The sequence below is a fragment of the Triturus cristatus genome, chromosome 6 (genome assembly GCF_964204655.1).
Source record: "Triturus cristatus chromosome 6, aTriCri1.1, whole genome shotgun sequence".
NCBI lineage: Eukaryota > Metazoa > Chordata > Amphibia > Caudata > Salamandridae > Triturus > Triturus cristatus.
Genome location: NC_140589.1, coordinates 466,282,117 through 466,301,245, shown reverse-complemented (window position 1 = coordinate 466,301,245; position 19,129 = coordinate 466,282,117).

Sequence of the window (19,129 nt, the reverse complement as noted above, 5' to 3'; positions counted from 1 at the left end):
GGGTGGCGTACCCACAGATGCAATGCCCACAAGTGTCAGTCAGGTGCCCAAATACCCTGCAGAACAAGTAACACATGTGTGCTAGGCTGGGAGTACACACATGCATATTGCGGAAAAGGGAGCATGTCCACATGAAGCCATGGCAACATACCCCATACACAAGTACAGTGACTACCAAGGGTGGCACAGACGATGCAGGCGGAGACATTGCTGAGCAGGCATGGCCAAAGTTGAAGGGATCCGTCACACACCAAGGAAATGTAGACACAGGTCAGCACATCAATTGGGAAACACCCTGCAGGGAAGATGTCAGGTGCCACAGAGGAAGGAACACTCCTTGGGACAATGTCACCATACAGTAAGAGCTTACATGACCAAAGATTATTTGCAGAGACCTTGTGATGGCACGCAGATACCAGGGTCCACCCCATGAGCAGCACACTACAACATTTCCCAGACACCTAACACATTATCACCACCCCAACTCATGGAGCAGCAGCACCAACAGCAATACCTGAAAAGCATTAGTGTGCAAATGAAAAACAAAATGCTTTATTCAGCATAAAAATAATATTTGAATTGAAATGTACACTATATACAAGGCCCAGAGGCCAGTCCATAGGCGAACTCCTGGGGGGGGACACATTGGGACGCGTCTCCCCTAGCTTGCCTGCACAGTTCAGAGTTCCTTTTCATCCACAGGGGGGGGTGGCATCATGTGGGGGGGAAGGACCAGGCACCGCAGACACAGGAGGGGCAAGGGTAGGTGTTGTGGGTGCAGGGACGGCCGACTCCACCACAGGGGGTGGGGCAGCGCCAAAGGTGGTGGTTAGGATGGTGCTGCACACGGTCGCAAGGTCTTCCAGCGTCTCCCCTGCACCCGAAGGAACCACAGGCCCCAAGGAGGTGGGGGTCGGAGGGATGGGTTGCAGCGCTACTGGGGGAGGGTGTGGACAGGGGGGACTCAACACCCTGCCCGGGGACTTCCTCGACCGCTTGCGGGGTGGTGTCACACTGGGGCTGAGGGACAGACTGGCCATGAAGGACTCTTTGTCTGACTGTTGGGCAGGGGAGCTAAGGAGAGTGGTTTTGGAGGAAGTGGGTCATGGGGACTGCGGACTCCCACTGTGGCTGCGTGTCTGCTATTTCCCCCCGACCCAGTGGGTGTGCCTACTTCCCCCTGTGTGTGCGTGACAGGAGGTGTGCGCTTGGCCTTCCCTGTTGGTGTGCTGCCTGTGTCTGGTGGGGTGCGTGCATGGGGATGTCTGGGTGTGCTTGGGACAGGCATGGGAGTGGGAAGTGTGGATGGTGCAGGGGTAGGGGGGGGACGGAGCACTGCAGGAGACCCACAGATGCCGTCAGTGACGAGTCCATGGACCTCAGCAACATCCGTTGGTCAGACATCGCTGCTGACATGCCCTCCATGTACGACACCATCTGTGTCAGCAGTCTGGTGTGGCCATGGAGGACATTAAGCAGCGATGTCTGACCAACCTGCAACTGCCGCAGGATGTCCACAGACTCGGCATTGACGACAGCAGGGGAGACAGGGGCAGGGGGTGCGGTGCCTGGCACAAAGGAGACATGTTGTCGCCTAGCACGGACAGAAAGGGACCCGAGCAAGTGGGAGGACGGTGATGGGAATGGAGGGGGCGGCGAGAGATGGAGTGCTGCTTTCGCTGTGGGAGCAGCCTCCGCCCCGTCTGGGAGCTCAGCCTCGGACCCGTCAGCGTCATAGTCGGTGTTAAAACTGGACAGGTCCTCCGCCTGACTCCCCTCGCCCTCCGTGCCACTTGCTGCGCCAGACTCCCCAGCACTGGTGGCACCGGTTCTGGATCCCTCCTCCACGTCCGTGCCGGTGTCTCCCTCGGTGTCCCCCGACGATGCTGTGGGCAAGGTGAAGAGACAGGAAATAATCAGACACCTGTATACATATGACACATGAGTCCAAACTACATAGGTCACAGTGCATAGCATGAAAGGCATCATGAGTAACATCTACAATACTATGCACATATGTAGGCCCTGCACTACACAGTTGATTGACCCACCATGCCACTTGGAAACAATGGAGAGCATGACACAACAGCAAATAACTTGATATCGAATTATACAGAGAAGCAAGTGTCTGTGGACAGTCGAGCACAGCATCTGGACCACACACCGTTGCCAAAAAAGGATGAGCAGGAACCATGTCTTTAAACTTTAGACACATGCTGCAAAGCACAAACATTAAACCCTGCACAACATGACTGGGTCAATACTTGTTGAGTGTCTGTTCAGACTGTCATCACACACAGGCCAGACCTGGAAAGGAGACATAAGGTTTGGACATGTAGGCCTTGGCCACACAAACCCCCCCCCAACCTGAGACTATGTGATTTGAGACAGAGGAAGGACTTACACCTCTTCATCTGGGATCACAAAAATGGGCTTCATGAAATCCAAAGTGCACTCTAACTACCCCTCGTGGGGCTGACCACACATATAATTGACAAACAACCATCATCAGATAGTTGTACCGAGACACACAGGCACTGGCCACAGTGAGTATGCACAAGCCACATTGGGTCACCCTGAACAGTGGACACATGTAGCACACTTTACGTAAATACAAATGAGCCCAGGGTAAAATGCCACAGAGCCCAACCTATGCTGAAGATACAGAGAATGTCCACAGTGTTGGATGACACACATGATTCCTAGGAAAAGGTGTCTCAGGGGACTGTAGTGGCCACACTGCTCCATGGTCCTGGATAGATCTGACTGCAACAGGAGCAACCGTCCCCGCACTATGCATATCTCCCCCTCATGCACATCATGTCTGAGGCCACAACATTGGTCATGCATGCTGCAAGTCTGTTCATTTCAAGCCTCACACTCCTATGTTGAGACTTAGCATCAGTGCCAACAATCATGGACCCCAAAATGACTGAACTGGACAGGGCAGAGGTAAGGTCCCAACACATGTCACAGACCACCCCCACACATGATGCTGCAAGCTTTGGGCACTTGGATTAACTGGCAGCCTAGATTACCTTGTGCAAGAGTGACTACACACAGACCAGGGAACACATGTCAAGGAGGGGAAGGGAGGAAGAACAGCAGCGGATGACTTTGGGGAACAGGAAATGCAATGCACATATTAACCCTGCCAGTGTATCCATGCGACTGGGCACTTCCCAAAGCTGGTGACACAGAACAAACACACATGTACCTACCCCCTTGCTGCTGCTGCATCGCCTGTAACCGCCTATCCATGTCAGGGAAGACCACCGCCAGGACACGCTTCATTTGGTGGGTCAGGCGCCGGCGCCCGCGGTTCTTGCCTTCTGGTGAGTCCCCCAGCAGGAACTGGGCGATCCTCCTGGTCCAGCACCGGATGTCCTGCCAGCATTTCCTCACCTGTGCCAGGCGCCGACTGCGACCCTCCACAGATCCTACGGCCCTGACGGCCCACTTCCATATCTCCCCCTTCTCGTAGGCGGTTACCTGTGAGGATGACAAAGTGAGACAACATCACTACACCTGCTCCATGTCACAGAGACACACATTTGAACATCTTTGATATGTTGAACAGGGCATAGTATGCTGCCAACGAATAGCACCTTTGTCATAGGGACATTAGGATCAGTGGAAGCCCCAATGCACTACATGGCATTGAAAGTACACAGGTGGCATGAGGGGTGCGACACACTCCCTGATCATGGCACACACTGGACATCACAAGCAACACAAAGCTGATGGCCAGCACCTCCAAGCAGTCACATGCCCCAGGCCACTGACCCAACAACAGCAGACTACACAGACACACACAGGCACAGATCATTCACCTGCCAGTGGCAACAGCCGATACAAACCTCACTCTGCACATGTGCCACATGCCTGGGGGGTGTCACAGGCGTGGGGCTAGCCAAGCAAGTCAGACACACATCACGGCTTACTTCTCACATCAGATGGGTCGAGCTGTTGCCTCCTCCATGCAGCTGTGGTGCAACACTCCACATAGACACTCACCCACATGACAAGGAACATTCACACACATTAATGTCCAGATCATTTGGACACTCTCACCACAGCTCCACTCAACTCACACACATCTGTGGGTACAGTCACCTGTCACACGGGGGGAACACTGAATCACCTCAGGACTATAGAACAAGAAGGGCCAACAGGATTAGCTATGCTGAATGTGCCATGCAGCATGCAGTGAATGTCACAGTAAGCACAATGCAAGTGAGGAGTGCACACGTGAACCACATCATGCTCTGCATTACAGACATGAGCCATTCCCCCCCCCCCCCCCCGGGACCCACTCTAAACAACATTTCATGTCTGTCACACCTGGACACAATGCCAGAAGTGCCAGTCACAAAAAGAAGGGGCACAGTCAAAGGTAGCGGAGTCAGCACTCACCTGCACCCCTGCTCTACCATACAGGCTGGGGAACTGTGGGAGGATGACATCCAGCAACGCCTCATTCTCCTCCTGGGTGAATGGCTGGGCCCTCTCCACAGACCGCGACATGGTGCCAGAGGAATCACAAGCAGCAGCAGTGGTGTCGAATCAAAGGTTGTGCAGGCAAGTGCCCTCTCATGGGTTATGCCTGACTTATATCTGCCTTACTGGCCTATTTCAGTAACAGGAGTGCAGTGTGATTGGTCATACTCCTTTGCATCCTGCGTTTCCTCCAATCCCTTTAAACATACACCAGTGACAGTGTTAGACGGCGACCTCAGAGGAGCCCGGAAAGGGTCCTGACTACCCTGAGACACACCCTCGAAGTACCGTAGCCGGGCACTGGCGGGAGACTCCCCAGGGGGAGGAATCTCGTGTCTAGGATCGTACTTCTGGCACCACACGACACAGAGTGACCACACCGTGGGTTCTTAGAAATCAATCTTTATCAAGTAGGTTATCACTGCAAATATGTACAAGGAGAGCACGGGCTCAATGAGTCTCGGAAGGGGGTAGGGGGTAGCGGGACAGTCTCTGGCAAAGGTTCAAGTCAAGGACGTAGCCGGCGCACAGCTCACAATCCTCGAGCTGGGGGATACGTTGTTGTAGTCGGGGTCCGGCGGGACCGTGAGAGTCTGTCGGAGCCGCGAGTCACTCAGCAGGCTCAGGTACAAGTTCGGCGGTCTTACAATCTTCAAGGAGCCGCGAGTCACTCAGCAGGCTCAGGTACAAGTTCGGAGGTCTTACGATCTTCAGGGAGCCGCGAGTCACTCAGCAGGCTCAGGTACAAGTTCGGAGGTCTTACGATCTTCAAGGAGCCGCGAGTCACTCAGCAGGCTCAGGTACAAGTTCGGAGGTCTTACGATCTTCAGGGAGCCGCGAGTCACTCAGCAGGCTCAGGTGGGTCCAAGTTCCAGGAGCCGCGACCACGTCGGCAGGCTCTCGTTGTTCCAGCGTCGAATCTGCCGGACAGACCCAGAGCACCCCTTGTTATAGGTCGACCCCTCTTTGATGTCCGGAGTCTGTGCAGGCAGGGGTCTTGCCACCTGGGGGTCGCTTGTCGGGGTTTCCTGTCATTGTCTTTTGATCCCTTCAGGGCCGCGTCGGGAGGAGTCCCAGACACCCAGCAGGTATGGAGCCAGCCCTCAGGGAGGCCGGAGGGCCGATCGAAACCCATCGTCCCAGGGGAGCTCAGAGGTGCGATAGAAACTGCTCCTCCCTCTCTCATCCCCTGGAAGCGTGATGTCCTCCAGCCGGAGTGGCGCCTCTAGGCCCGGGTCGCGCTGGGGCCGGGCGGCCATCTTGGTGCATGAAGTGGGCACGCGGGCCCGCGGTGGCCGAAAGGAGAGAGGCCATGGACGGGGATGTCCGGGTCGGGTGCGTGTGTCCTGGTGGGGAGGGTCGGCTGGGCCGTGTGCTTGGGGCTGCAGGTACCAGGTTTCGGTGGTGCGGGGGCACGTAGGGCCATACTACGAGGCCGGGTCCAACAGACAGCATTAGCATTTTTTCGAATTTGCAGCATCATGTCAAGTCAACAACCACTTTGCAACAATGTATATTGTGGCCAACTGCTTTTTCCAGGCCACATGATGGAAAAATGTGAACTTCAAGCTGGGTATCCATGACAACCAGCATGCATGTAGGCCCTAATACTTGACCCTTATGTGTCCCCATTGTAAATTTCAAATCCCCACACAGGTACGGTGCGTTTCACACGTACCTCTAGGGCACCACTACTCTAGTGCTACGGGCCGTACATGCGTGTGTAGGGCCCGTAGCACTATGGTGGTGCTGCCGTAGGCGTACGCCATCGTGCTACAGGCCCTACACATGCGGGTACGGCATGTAGCACTATGGCGTACGCCTACGGCAACACTGCCATAGTGCTACGGGCCCTACACACGCGGGTAGGGCCCGTAGCACTATGGCGTACGCCTACGGCAACACTGCCATAGTGCTACGGGCCCTACACTCGTGGGTATGGCCCGTAGCACTATGGTGTACGCCTACGGCAACACTGCCATAGTGCTATGGGCCCTACACACACGGGTACGGCCCGTAGCACCATGGCGTACGCCTACGGCAGCACTACCATAGTGCTACGGGCCCTACACATGCGGGTACGGCCCGTAGCACTATGGCGTATGCCTATGGCAACACTGCCATCGTGCTTCGGGCCCTACACACGCGGGTACGGCCCGTAGCACTATGGCGTACGCCTACGGCAACACTGCCATAGTGCTACGGGCCGGTCGCGTTCTCCATGAGATGTTGTATTGTTTTTAGCCATTTGCGCTGTCTCGCGACAGTTCGCGCCCGCAGTGACGTCATGCGTCGCGCGATCACGTCTTTCTTCTCGCGATCATGCACCGCGAGACAACTCAAAACAAGATAGCCGCGCCCGCAAGCAACTACATGGGTAAGTTGGCGACCCACAACCATGCAGAAAATCTCGCGAACATGCCGGAAAAAAACTTCCGCATCTTCGCGATATTTCCGCTTGTTTGCGATAATTGTAAACATTTTCGCGATAATTTGCGAAAGGTAATTTTGCAAATTCCGCCCACCCCTAGTGAGGTGGTGCTGTTGCGCCAGAGGGCCAGGTGCCAGGCCAGGTGACCTGGGAGATGTGGATGGTCTGCTGACTCTCGCGGTCTTTTCCGTGGACGACCCACCTTCCTCCGGGGACCCTCAGATGCAGGCCTTGATGATGTCTGTGATGCTCCGTCGGATGAATCCTCTGCCTCCTCCTCCCTCCCTGTGGCTGGTGCTGGTCCTCGCCTGGTGTCACAGGGAGGGTTGCCCATGTTGTCGGCAATCCGACGGAGTGAACGGCTCATGTCCGTTTGCACCGCCAGGAGCTCAGCCAGTCTTGCCTCCATCCGTCCTTGGTGTTGTTGTTGACTGGCATGTTGCTCAGCCTGCAGGTTCTTCATCTCGTCGAGGGTCCCCTTCATCTCTGTGAGGCTCGACACTACCTGGCTGATGCCCCTGGTGTCACGCTGGTATGTGTCCAGGATGTGGCGTATGTTTGACATACCAGTTCCCTCAGCTGGCTGGTCAGGTTCGCGCCTCAGCCTGCCTCCACTCCCACCCCCCCTGCCCACACAAGCCTGGCCTGCCGTTGTGGGCACATCGGGTCTACAGGACCCCTGAGGGATGGCATTATCGGGGTTGTCAGCCTCCTCCTGGGTGCCTGGAGAATCTTGTCCCTCCTGGTCAGACTGGCTGTATTGTTCAGTGCGAGCAGGGTTTCTGGGTGTCTCCTGGGATGTGGCAGGAATGGGGGTGGTGGTTGGCACAGATGTACCTGACGCAGGTGCTGCAGGGGCTTGGGCACCAGAGGGGCCAGGTTGGTCGGGGTCATCCACGGAGTGGTGAGAGTTGTCGCTGCTGGTGGGATCATCTTCACGCTGAGCCCCCATTGTTGGGGGGAGGTCGATGACGTTGCCCTGGGTGTGAGAGAGAGACAATGTTAATGCTGTTTCATGCCACATCCATGTTTCATACATATTCAAGTTGTGACAGATCCTCCAGGTAGTTGGATGTGCCTAGCATTCCTCTCAATGACCACTTGGGGATGGGTATGTTGCGGGGGACAGTTTGGTATGTTCTTCTGATTGTTTGACCAGTATAATTTTGGCTTGGATGCTTATTTGGCAATGGATTGGTCTTGTTGTGTCACATGTCCATTGTGAGAGTGGGTAAATCCGTTGCCTGCCCCGGGGGTGTGTGCTTGTGTGAGGGGGGATGTGTGACCGGGCCTGCTGTTGGGTGTAGTGTGATTTGTCATTGGGTCTCCCAGGTGATGTGTCTGTCCCCTCATGGTGCATGCTGGCATGACAGTGAGTTTGAGTGCCTGTGCTAGATATCTGAGCTTGTGTAGTTGGTGTTTGAGTGTACAGTCGTCACAGAAGGGCCTTGTGCTGCATACAGCAGGGCCAAGTGTCAGCTACCTTGTCAGTACTTTGCCAGTCCCTGTGCATTGGGCATGGTGCATGGGTATGTACCTAGGCCATATGGGCTGAGGGCATTGGTGTCTGCTTCTGAGTTGCACAATGTGTTGTGTGAGCCCCACCCTCCCAGCATCTCGGACATCCAGTCTTGCGTTTGTGGTTGGTGTGGCCTGGGACATGGCATTGCCTTTATTTGTGAATGGGGCATGGAGACGTTAGTGGCATGAGCGTGGTTTTAGAGTGTGGTTGTGTGCGGTGAGGGCTTGGGGGAAGTTGCGTGCATTTGGTGTATTTGTGGTGTGGATGGCATTCCCCCCATGTTACGTGAGTTGTTTGTGTACTCACCAGGCTATGTGACTCCTTCGACTCCGTGTACTCCCACCGGCGGTAGCATGGCCATCACCTTCTCCTCCCAGGGATGGTAATGTACGGGTCTGCGGAGCAGCCCGCCTCCAGTGATGTTACTCTGGGCGTATTCCTCGTTCATCTTCCTCTTGACTGCCCTGCGCAGATCGTACCACCTGGCTTGGCATTCATGCCTGGTCGTTCGGATGGGCGCAACAGCATTCACCTTGTCGACGATCCTCTGCCACATGCTTGTTTTTTGGGCTATGCTGGACTGTCTGACCAATGTTCCAAACAGCTGTGGCTCGACTCTGATGACTTCGTTGACGAGGAGGTCCAGCTCCGCCCTTGTGAACTTTGGATTCTTGTCTGTGGCCATGGTGTGGGGTGTGGGTGTGGATGGTTGTGGGTGTGTGGGTGTGAAGGTGTAGGTGTGTGTGTGAATGTGAAGAGGGGGTGTTTGTGAATGAGGTTGTGTGAAGGTGGGTAAGTGAAGGTGTAGTTAAGGTGTAAGTAAGGTGCAGTTGTTTGTCTGTGGGGTCTGGCAGCAGTGAGTCTGTTGCAAAGGCTCATGGGTTGTGTGTGTGGGCCCTTTTTATTGGTCCATTTGTGGGTGTGGCTGGGTTTGAATTTGTGGTGGGTGTGTTATAAGAGGTGGTTGTGATTTAGGGCCTCTGTTTGCCTTTTTGGATGTGCCAGGTCAGTCATAGAGATGTATTTTGTCATGTTGACGTGTTTTGTGGTGCTGTGCGAGTCGAATTGACCTTCCTTGTGCTGTTTTACAGTGTCCTGGTTCTGTACGAGTCTTTTTCGCGTAGGTAAGGTCCATACATACGCGATGCTGGGTGAGGGTGCTGGGGTACAGTGTTGGGGTACGGTGCGTACAGGTACGGGGCTGGGGTACGAGCCTGGGGTGCGTCGCGTACAGGTGGGGGGCTGTGCTAAAGTGTTGGGGTATGGTGCGTACAGGTGCGGGGCTGTGCTACGGTGTTGGGGCACGGTGCGTACAGGTACGGGGCTGGGCTATGGTGTTGGGGTACAGTGCGTACAGGTACGGGGCTGGGCTACGGTGTTGGGGTAAGGTGCGTACAGGTACGGGGCTGGGCTACGGTGTTGGGGTACGGTGCGTACAAGTGCGGGGCTGTGCTACGGTGTTGGGGTACGGTGCGTACAGGTGCGGGGCTGGGCTACGGTGTTGGGGTACGGTGCGTACAGGTACGGGGCTGGGCTACGGTGTTAGGGTACGGTGCGTACAGGTACGGGGCTGGGCTATGGTGTTGGGGTACAGTGCGTACAGGTGGGGGGCTGGGGTACGGTCCTGGGGTACGGGGCGTACAGGTGCGGGGCTGGGGTACGAGCCTGGGGTGCGTCGCGTACAGGTGGGGGGCTGTGCTAAGGTGTTGGGGTATGGTGCATACAGGTGGGGGGCTGTGCTAAGGTGTTGGGGTACGGTGCGTACAGGTGCGGGGCTGTGCTACGGTGTTGGGGTACGGTGCGTACAGGTACGAGGCTGGGCTACAGTGTTGGGGTACGGTGGGTACAGGTACAGGGCTGGGAGACGGGCCAGGGGTGCAGCGCGTACAGGTGGGGGCTGGGGTACGGTCCAGGGTTACGGGGAGTACAGGTGCGGAGGTGGGATGATGGGCCTGGGGTGCAGCGCGTCCAGGTGCGGGGCTGTGCTACAGTGTTGGGGTATGGTGCGGAGGGGGGTACGGTGCTGACATACAGGGGTACGGTGCTGACATGTGCGGGGTGAGGGGGGCTGTACGACTCGTATCCGGGCACAAATTTTACTCGTGTACATGTAGGCTACAGCGTTCGCTCCGTACGGGGCATTTTACATGCGGTTGTGTATTCGGACAGGCGGTACGGATCGTACTTGCGCGCTCGGACTTCTGTTTTACGATTTGCACTTAAAAATGTCCGGCTCCCTGTCGGACACTTTTCCCGACGCTATTCGGACGTAAAAATGTACGGCTCCCTCTCGGACCATTTTCCCGACGCAATTCGTATGTATTTTTTACGTACGAATCGTACTTCGCAGTTTGTACGGGACTTGTACGATTCGTACGTGAAAATATACGGATACGAGTCGTACACAATTTTTTTTTCCCGGATCGGAATCGGCACCATTATGTGTATTTTTTTCAAGCACATTTCTTATTCATGTTTATGTTAAGTTATTTTATATATCTGGCAATGTTGAATAAATACCAATTTTTGTAAAGCACTCATGTATTATTTCAATATTTCTTTGTCATTTGATAACAAAAAAAATCTGATTATTTAGTTTTTTCCTTTTTCTTTTGTATACATTTTCATTTTCATTTTAATTTGTTTTGATAATTGTAAATGGGTATTTATTAAATATTTAAGAACATTTTTATGTGATTTCATTTTTTTATTGTTTTAAATGAAAATGAATAATAAGACTTTTATTAATAAGATGTTAGGTTTATAGGTAAATAGGATGGGGAGATTTTTTTAGGTATTTATATTTATACTTATATTTTATTTAATGTTTTAAATTGTAATTGCAAGTATTCTATGTGTTCTCACAAGCAACTACGACTGACTACTGGTTTCGCACTTCAGATCCTTAGGTTTGTACAGTGTTATTAAATTCCTGTGCACAAGTCTTCCGGAGTGTGTCGCAGAACCACTCCACTGCGATTCAGTTAGGGATACAAAAAGACAAAGAGGAAGGTGCACTAGGTATAGATAGTCCAATTCAAACAGAAGTCCTTTAAAGGTTCCTTTTTATTTTCTTCTAATGTGAAGAGATAAAAAACCATCCAACGCGTTTCGTTCTACACTGGAACTTCTTCAAGGCTGTAGACAAGCGACATAACAACAAATAAATAACGTATACAACATGCAAAGCAACATACATAACACCATGTATAATACATATAAAAATTGTAGGTACAGGGATCATGTAGCGCACAAAAAGATCATAAATTTGTGTTTGTTTAATACATTGATTAACATTTTTAAACATTTGTGCAATTTTTTATGTACATGTATTTTTTGTTCTTTAATTGAAAAGCTTTATTTGTGTGTTATAATTCATAAACTGCATTGTATATTTCTATAGGGAATCTCTTTAATTTTTTTAAGAGTATTTTAGAATATATTATTTTTCTTTATCAGATTTATTTTATTATTGATATATTTTTGCTTTTGACTGTACAAAAAATAATTATTTTCACATTAATTTGACATTGTTCATGTTCACCCGGAGTGGGTGTTTTTTGTATTTAAGTTGTGAGTATATTGGCAGCTAGTTTCTAATAGTGGTTCAGCTATAATAAATTGATAGTCTACTCCTACTTTCCCCTGGTTTGTTCAGGTATTTTATGTGTGATTATTTTACTGACTGTTCTATCCTTAAGTTGCTGATCACTTTGTTCTTTTTAGAGAGCTTCTTTGAGTTGGTATAGTGTTGCTTGGGTTCTTCCTCGTCTGGCTTTGAAGGCATTGTGCCATCCTTCCTATGCCTTGTTTATTTTGGCATTTTGAGCTATGGTACTGTCGTATACATTCCACCATGGTCTCATAAATATGGAGTAAGGCAAATCGCTGTATTGCTTTACTCTGCGCTAGGGAGGCATTCCATGGGCGTTGTGATGGGTGTTTCCACGCAAATACCCATTGATTTTGAAGTATCAAGACCTTGTAAACCTGGGGATGCACCAAAACCTTACGCCTCTCCAGGGGGCGGCACAACAAGGAGAAGTATCACTAATACCCAATTGTTTTTTCCTCTTTCTATATTGGCTGCATTGTGCAGCACACATAGAAAGAGGAAAAAGTCGACCAGGGCTGTTTTTATGCAGGAAGGTGCCCCTTGCTGCAAAAAATCAATCCTGGATGCAACGCAGACACACTTGAAGCCTGTCGGTGGCAGGTTCACCGCAATCATTATCAGCCCCTTAGAGCAGATGTTTTCAGATGTTTCCAAAAGCTCTGGTTGAAGTGATAATAGCAGCCTTGAATTGCTATGTGTGGGTATAGCTTCAGTACTGTTTGTATTATTGCTTGTTTTCAGTTGCAAATTTGATTATTCTTCTGTTTTTATTCTGATTGTTGTGTAGGAGGAAGAGTTCATCACTATATATGGTGGCTAGGTGTCCTAGAATCTGTATGTCTTGGTATTGTGTAGGGGCAGAAAGGCTTTGACTTATGACTTTTTTAGTTTGTGATATTATTTGTTTTAAAGTTGGAAATTCTGGTAACTGAGCTGTAATCTGCTCATGTACTTTGGGGAGTATGCTTTTAAAAAGTTCAGTAGTGGACTCCTGGGAACTAGTGCCTGGCTCTTTTTAAAACTTGAAGTACATGCCTTACTTCTATCTCTGTTAGGTTTGGGGGGAGGTTTGTGTTCTCTGATGTTAATTACAGTATCTTTTTTCATTGGGGCCCTACCATAAAAAGCATTTGCATAATATTTAGTACATTTCCAATTCACATTTGCGTTGCTTGTGGGTTCTTGAATGTATGTGTATTCCATGTGCGAAAGAAGTTGCTTGCCTTTGGGTATTGTGATATATGTGTCTTTTTCTGCTATTCTGTCTGTAGGTAGAATAAGTAGGATCATTTTAAAATTAATACTTTTGTAAAAAACATTCATTGTCTCTGCTATTATACTTTAGGTTTCAATATTGGGGTTTTAGAACATACAAAGCGAAGGCAAGCATAACCACCTAAACCAGGAAGGACAAAAAAGGAAAGAAAAGAAACTCCACCTCCCAACAACTCATCCCTCTGCCCCAACACACTTGAGGGCACCGCAATGCTATAGAAAAATATGCCTTTACAGATATAGCACATTCCACAGAGAAGGCTCGGTCTGTTATGTTTCCTAACCTAGGCCTAAGTAGCAAAGCAACCTTTTACCTACATTTGTCCTACCTTGCTCTGTATAACAGTTTTAGCAATGACCTTTTACCCAATTATGTGCTGAATAAATGTTGATTAGGTTCCTTGAAACTATCCTCATTTATGCATGTAGCATCATAGCTTAATCCCTTGCACATGACTTACATAACAGGATTAACATACTCTGTACAAAAGTCATCACTATTATCATCCTCGGGCGACAGGGATACTTCGCATAATTTCAATTATTGAATCAGGTTAATTTACATAATTGTAATCATAATCATATTGATCTTGGTAGATTCCCCAGGGCTACCCTTTTGATATAAAAGAACTGCACCTTTACTAGGTAGCAAGAGGAGACGCTTCTACACTGACACAAAGGTCCATGAATGCTGAACCTTTAACACAAAGTGAAATGACATCCCTTGCGGGGTGTCCAATTCATGACCAAGACGGGGTCCTTCATTCTCTCCCATCAGGTAATGGGGTTGGCTCTTTCCTAGGGGATTCTTGGCTTCACACCCTCATACATGCTAGGTACACTTAGGTACAATCAGGTAGGGTCCGCATCTTAGGAGTACACAAAGATTACTGTTTTAATATATGCCTGCATATAGTCATCGCTTTAGCACCATGGTAGAAATGTATCTACTGTTCACTCTTTTGGTGCTTGTAATCTCTTATGTTTGCTTCTGTCTATTGATTGTTGCAGCAAACATGTTTTATACTAGAATTATGCTGGTTCAAAAAATACTTATTGAAATATCCCCACTGTATATTCTGTGTATTTCTCTGAGACTAAGTGAGCATGATTAACTGAATCAAAAGTACTGTACTGTTTCCAGGATCCCTGAAGGATCAAGGGTTGTCATTTTCAATGGCTGCCAGAAACTATCCACTCCTTGGTAAGGTTCGGGGGCTTATAGTGGCACAGTGAGCTAGCTGGTCTATTAGCTGACATATTGTGTGGGGGTATAGGGGATCATTCTAGACATCAATCCCTTCGTTTATGTTGTCCAACAAGCGCACAGATACCATTTATTTTTAGGAACTACACAACGGTTCAATGATAGCAGGGTGAGGGCCAGTAATCTGTTGTAGCATTTAAGTACTTGAATTGTCTGCATTGAGGTAGTTGTGAACTAGGTCCCACATTGTATTACATTGTGTTGAGCATGGAGTATATTTGTGAGATCAGGTATTGTGTCAATTTGAGGTACAGGAGAAGTTTTAATGTGTGGCTGGGTGATGCAGTGTCTAATTTGTACATAATTGAACCCTTCCCACTCTGAACTGTGGTATGTAGTTTTGATATCCTCAAAGACTAGAACCTTCATGTCTTGGTAAAAGTCCCTCAGGCAATAGCACTCATATATAATCCAGACCTAAAAGTGAGATCTGTCCAGGCCCTGGTGAAAGTCGGAGTTGCGCTGCACTGAGATTAGAGAGGAACAGTAGGAGGTGATTCCCCTATAGTGTGTGAGGCAGTCCCAGAATTAGAGGGCGTCTCTCTTCACATATGAGACATAGATGTTGCAGCTTCTCTGATTCTTAAGCATCCACATGATTTTGCCCATTGTTTGAGCTGTCATGTTCTTTGAAACCCCAGATTTTGTTTCTCCCTGCAGCCATTCTACGGCGTAGCGGATTTGCAATGCATGGTAATAAAAGCAAATGTTGAGGAATTCCATACCTCGCAGTTAGAAGTGCAGTTTGCATTATCGTGTGTGTATCCTACGACACTTCCCTTCCCAAATAAAATTGTTGCAGAGGTCCCCTGGTTGTGAGATCTCAGTGGGTAGAATTGGAAGTGGAAGGGCCTGGAATAGATGTGCGGAATATGAATGAATGTGCAGTTCCTAAAGAGAAGGAGAGTTCAGGTCTCTTTCAGATTGCCCTCCCACACCCCGGAGGATCTCATGCATCATCATAGGTCTTTTTGCTCCTCATCGGCCGGCACTGCAATGCCCAACAGGCATCCACGAAGGGGCTCTTTGCCAGAGATCTTTCTTGATGAAGCTGTTGGGTGTGTGAGGGAATGTGGTCAGGGTAGTGTGGTGAGTGAGTGATGCGATTTTCTAGTCCTGCCTTAGGTAAAGATTTTTATTCTGGGGGTGCACTAGCCTAACTAAAAATAGGTGAGCCCTGCCTGGAGGTAATAATCATACAGGGTCTTTCTAGTGTAGGTGGTCAACATTTTCTTGCCTTACAGCCCCTAACGGGTCTAGCGGTAATACGTCAGAACCGGTGTCTAAAAAATAAAAGAGAAGGTACTCTTGACTCTTACACTACCGCAACGCTGGTGCAGTGCATCATTGTAAAACCAGTGGTGCTGATTGGAGTCAGGGTGTATAGTCAGAGGATTAAAGACCTGAAATAAAATGAAAAAGCAAACTGTTAGACCGAGGGTAACCGGTCCCATGTGGGAATCACCAAACTCCTGGTTTGAGAACTCATTGAGAACTATTTCCAATTTGAGGACCACATTTACCATCAAACCCAGGGTACATCTATGGGTAGTACATTTGCCCCAAGTCTGGCATGTCTCTACATGTTAGACGTTAAAGCCAAGCATATCCTTACAGAGACTAACCCTAACAATGACAACGTCATCCATTGGCATCGCTATATCGACAACATCTCGGTCTTTTGGAAAGGCGAACTGGACACCATCCCCCTCTTTGTCACCTGGGTCAACCAACCTCAACCCATATCTACGCTTTACGGCCAATGTCTCTGAATTGGAGCTACCCTTTCTGGACCTTGTAATAATCTTAACATCTAGGGGACTGGAAACAAAAACCTACAAAAAACCTACTGATAGCCACAGCCCCTTGCTTTTCAGTAGTTTCCACCCCAAAGCATTACAAGAAAATCTACCCTATGGGCAATTCCTTTGGTTACGACGTAATTGCAGTAATTTTGAAGACTTCCAGACAGAGACCTCTGAACTCACTATCCATCTGGCCAGATTATCCAGTAAGAAAGATCCACACTGCTCCAAGAGGGCCCGTAACACAAACAGGGAGGTACTCCTGGAAGTCCGGCCAAAAGTTGACACAGAACAAATCACATGTGTCACTACTTTCACCCTGGAATCAAATATGATGAAACGTATCATAAATAAACACTGGAGAATACTACATCTAGGTGACTTAACCATAGATCGACCAAGGTTCGCATTCAAAAGAACTGCTAATCTAAATGATCTACTGATTAGTACTAGACCACGGAAAGAACCGCCAACAAGAAACCACCTGTGACGGACCACTACCTGTGCAGCCAGTGCATTGTCTGTCCCCTTCCAAATGCAAGCACAAGAGTTACCTTGACTGACACCTTTACATGGCACCAAAAGAAACACACTAACTGCAACACGCGCAATTGTGTGTATCTGATCACCTGTCCGTGTCACCTACAATACATGAGCATGACAACATGCCCCGTCACAACTAGAATTATGGAACACAGTAGTAATATTAGGTGTAAAAAGACCAACACCAGGATGCATACTCATTTCACAGAATCACAACACACAGCCGATGATCTAAATTGGACACTCTTGGAATCACACCACCAGATCCGTAAGGATGCCTTGTTCAGGAAAGAGCAACAATGGATTTTTAGGCTCTCTATTCACATTGGGGGTCTCAACTATGACATTCCTTGGGTTGTATTAATCCACACCTGACACCACTGTCCCTTTGCAATGGAACTCCTGTTTCATTGTTAGGTTACACTTATTGTGTATACGGTTGCCGGTGACCTCACCCTCCATCCACAAAGATGAACAAGCATCTCTACACCTTATGCCGGTGCGCCAGTTTCCATACTTAGATATAGCCTTATTCCCACAACAATCAATTTTTACCTTCACCTCCCTTTGTCATCCACTCAGTGCATTGGTATATGCTCCTATATAGTCCTTCACTTTTGAAATAATTGCTTTTTGCATCCCCGTGGTGTGCCTCCAGGTAGTTCAATAAAGTTACATGGTATTTTAAAACCCAAGATGGCCGCCGCCTCCACCGCTCTAGTGGCCACACGTTTAGACAATACTACGAATTTGCAAATAGACCCAGCCCCCACTGACTGCTTTACGGGACCCTGAGCAGGGGTAGGATGATGGCTACTTGCCACGCAGCCCTCTCCTAAGTACTTGCCACCAACTACTTTGGGGTCTTGTGGCATGAGAGCAATGCACTGGTAAGATAATGAGCACATGTTTTCTTTCAAAACGGCTGGTGATTTTCTGCCTCTTGTTTTTGTTTTGAAGTGCTCTGTTTACTCAACCCCGTCCGCATTATCGTTTTGAGTCTGGGGTGAGTGTGTGTGTAGAGTGCTCTGGGTGATGAATGCCTTTACTCTGCATATTAGCAATGCCATATCATGGCTAGTCACACTGGTGCCGGTTATTTTAGTCCATGAGTGGCTGATTTTAGGCACTGGTTATCTTGTGTATACTACATTTTGGCTATCAAACTACGGTGATGAATTCCACCCCGCGGTTCCCACGCGGCGGTGCCACACATATATTATGTCTACATTGGAATTCACCTTGAGTTACATCACCATGAATATAGTAACATTAACTTTTATAATTATTTTTAGAGGACACTGTGTTTTGGCGGTATAGCAGAGTTCACCTCTCGACCATTTTACCAGCACCAACTTCAATTAACTAAGCACAATTGTTCTCTCAGGGGTTTATGTGCTCCTTAATTTGGACAACAAAACAATACGGCCTTTTGAGAGCATAATTGTACAGTTACTGATCGCCTCCACCACCAATGACATATTTATGCACTACAATAGCGGAGTTTCTATCACTTTAACCAGGAGTTTAGTGATTCCCATGTGGGACCGGTTACCCTCGGTCTAACAGTTTGCTTTTTCATTTTATTTCACGTCTTTAATCCTCAGGCTATACGCCCTGACTCCAGTCAGCACCGCTGGTTTTAAAATGATGCACTGCAACAGCGTTGCGGTAGTGTAAGAGTCAAGAGTACCTTCTCTTTTACTTTTTAGACACCGGGCCTAACGAATTGCCGCTAGACCGGTAAGGGGCTGTACGTCAAGAAACGTGTTGAAAAGCTACACTAGAAAGACCATGTAGGATCATTACCTCCAGGCAGGGCTCACCTATTTTTAGTTAGGCTAGTGCACCCCAGAGTAAAAATCATTACCTAGGGCAGGACTAGACCTATTTTAAATCACATCACTCACTCACCACACTACCCTGACCACATACCCTCAGACACCCAATGGCTTCATCAAAAAAGGTCTCTGAAAAAGAGCTCCTTCGCGAGTGCCCATTGGACTTTGCAGCGCCGGCCTGACAAGGAGCAAAAAGCCCTATGATGAAGTATGACATCCTCCAGGGTGTGTGAGGGCAATCCGAAAGAGACCTGAACTCTCCTTCACTTTAGGAACTGCACATTCATTCATTTTCCGCATACCTTAGTTGGGAGTACATGTGCAGGACC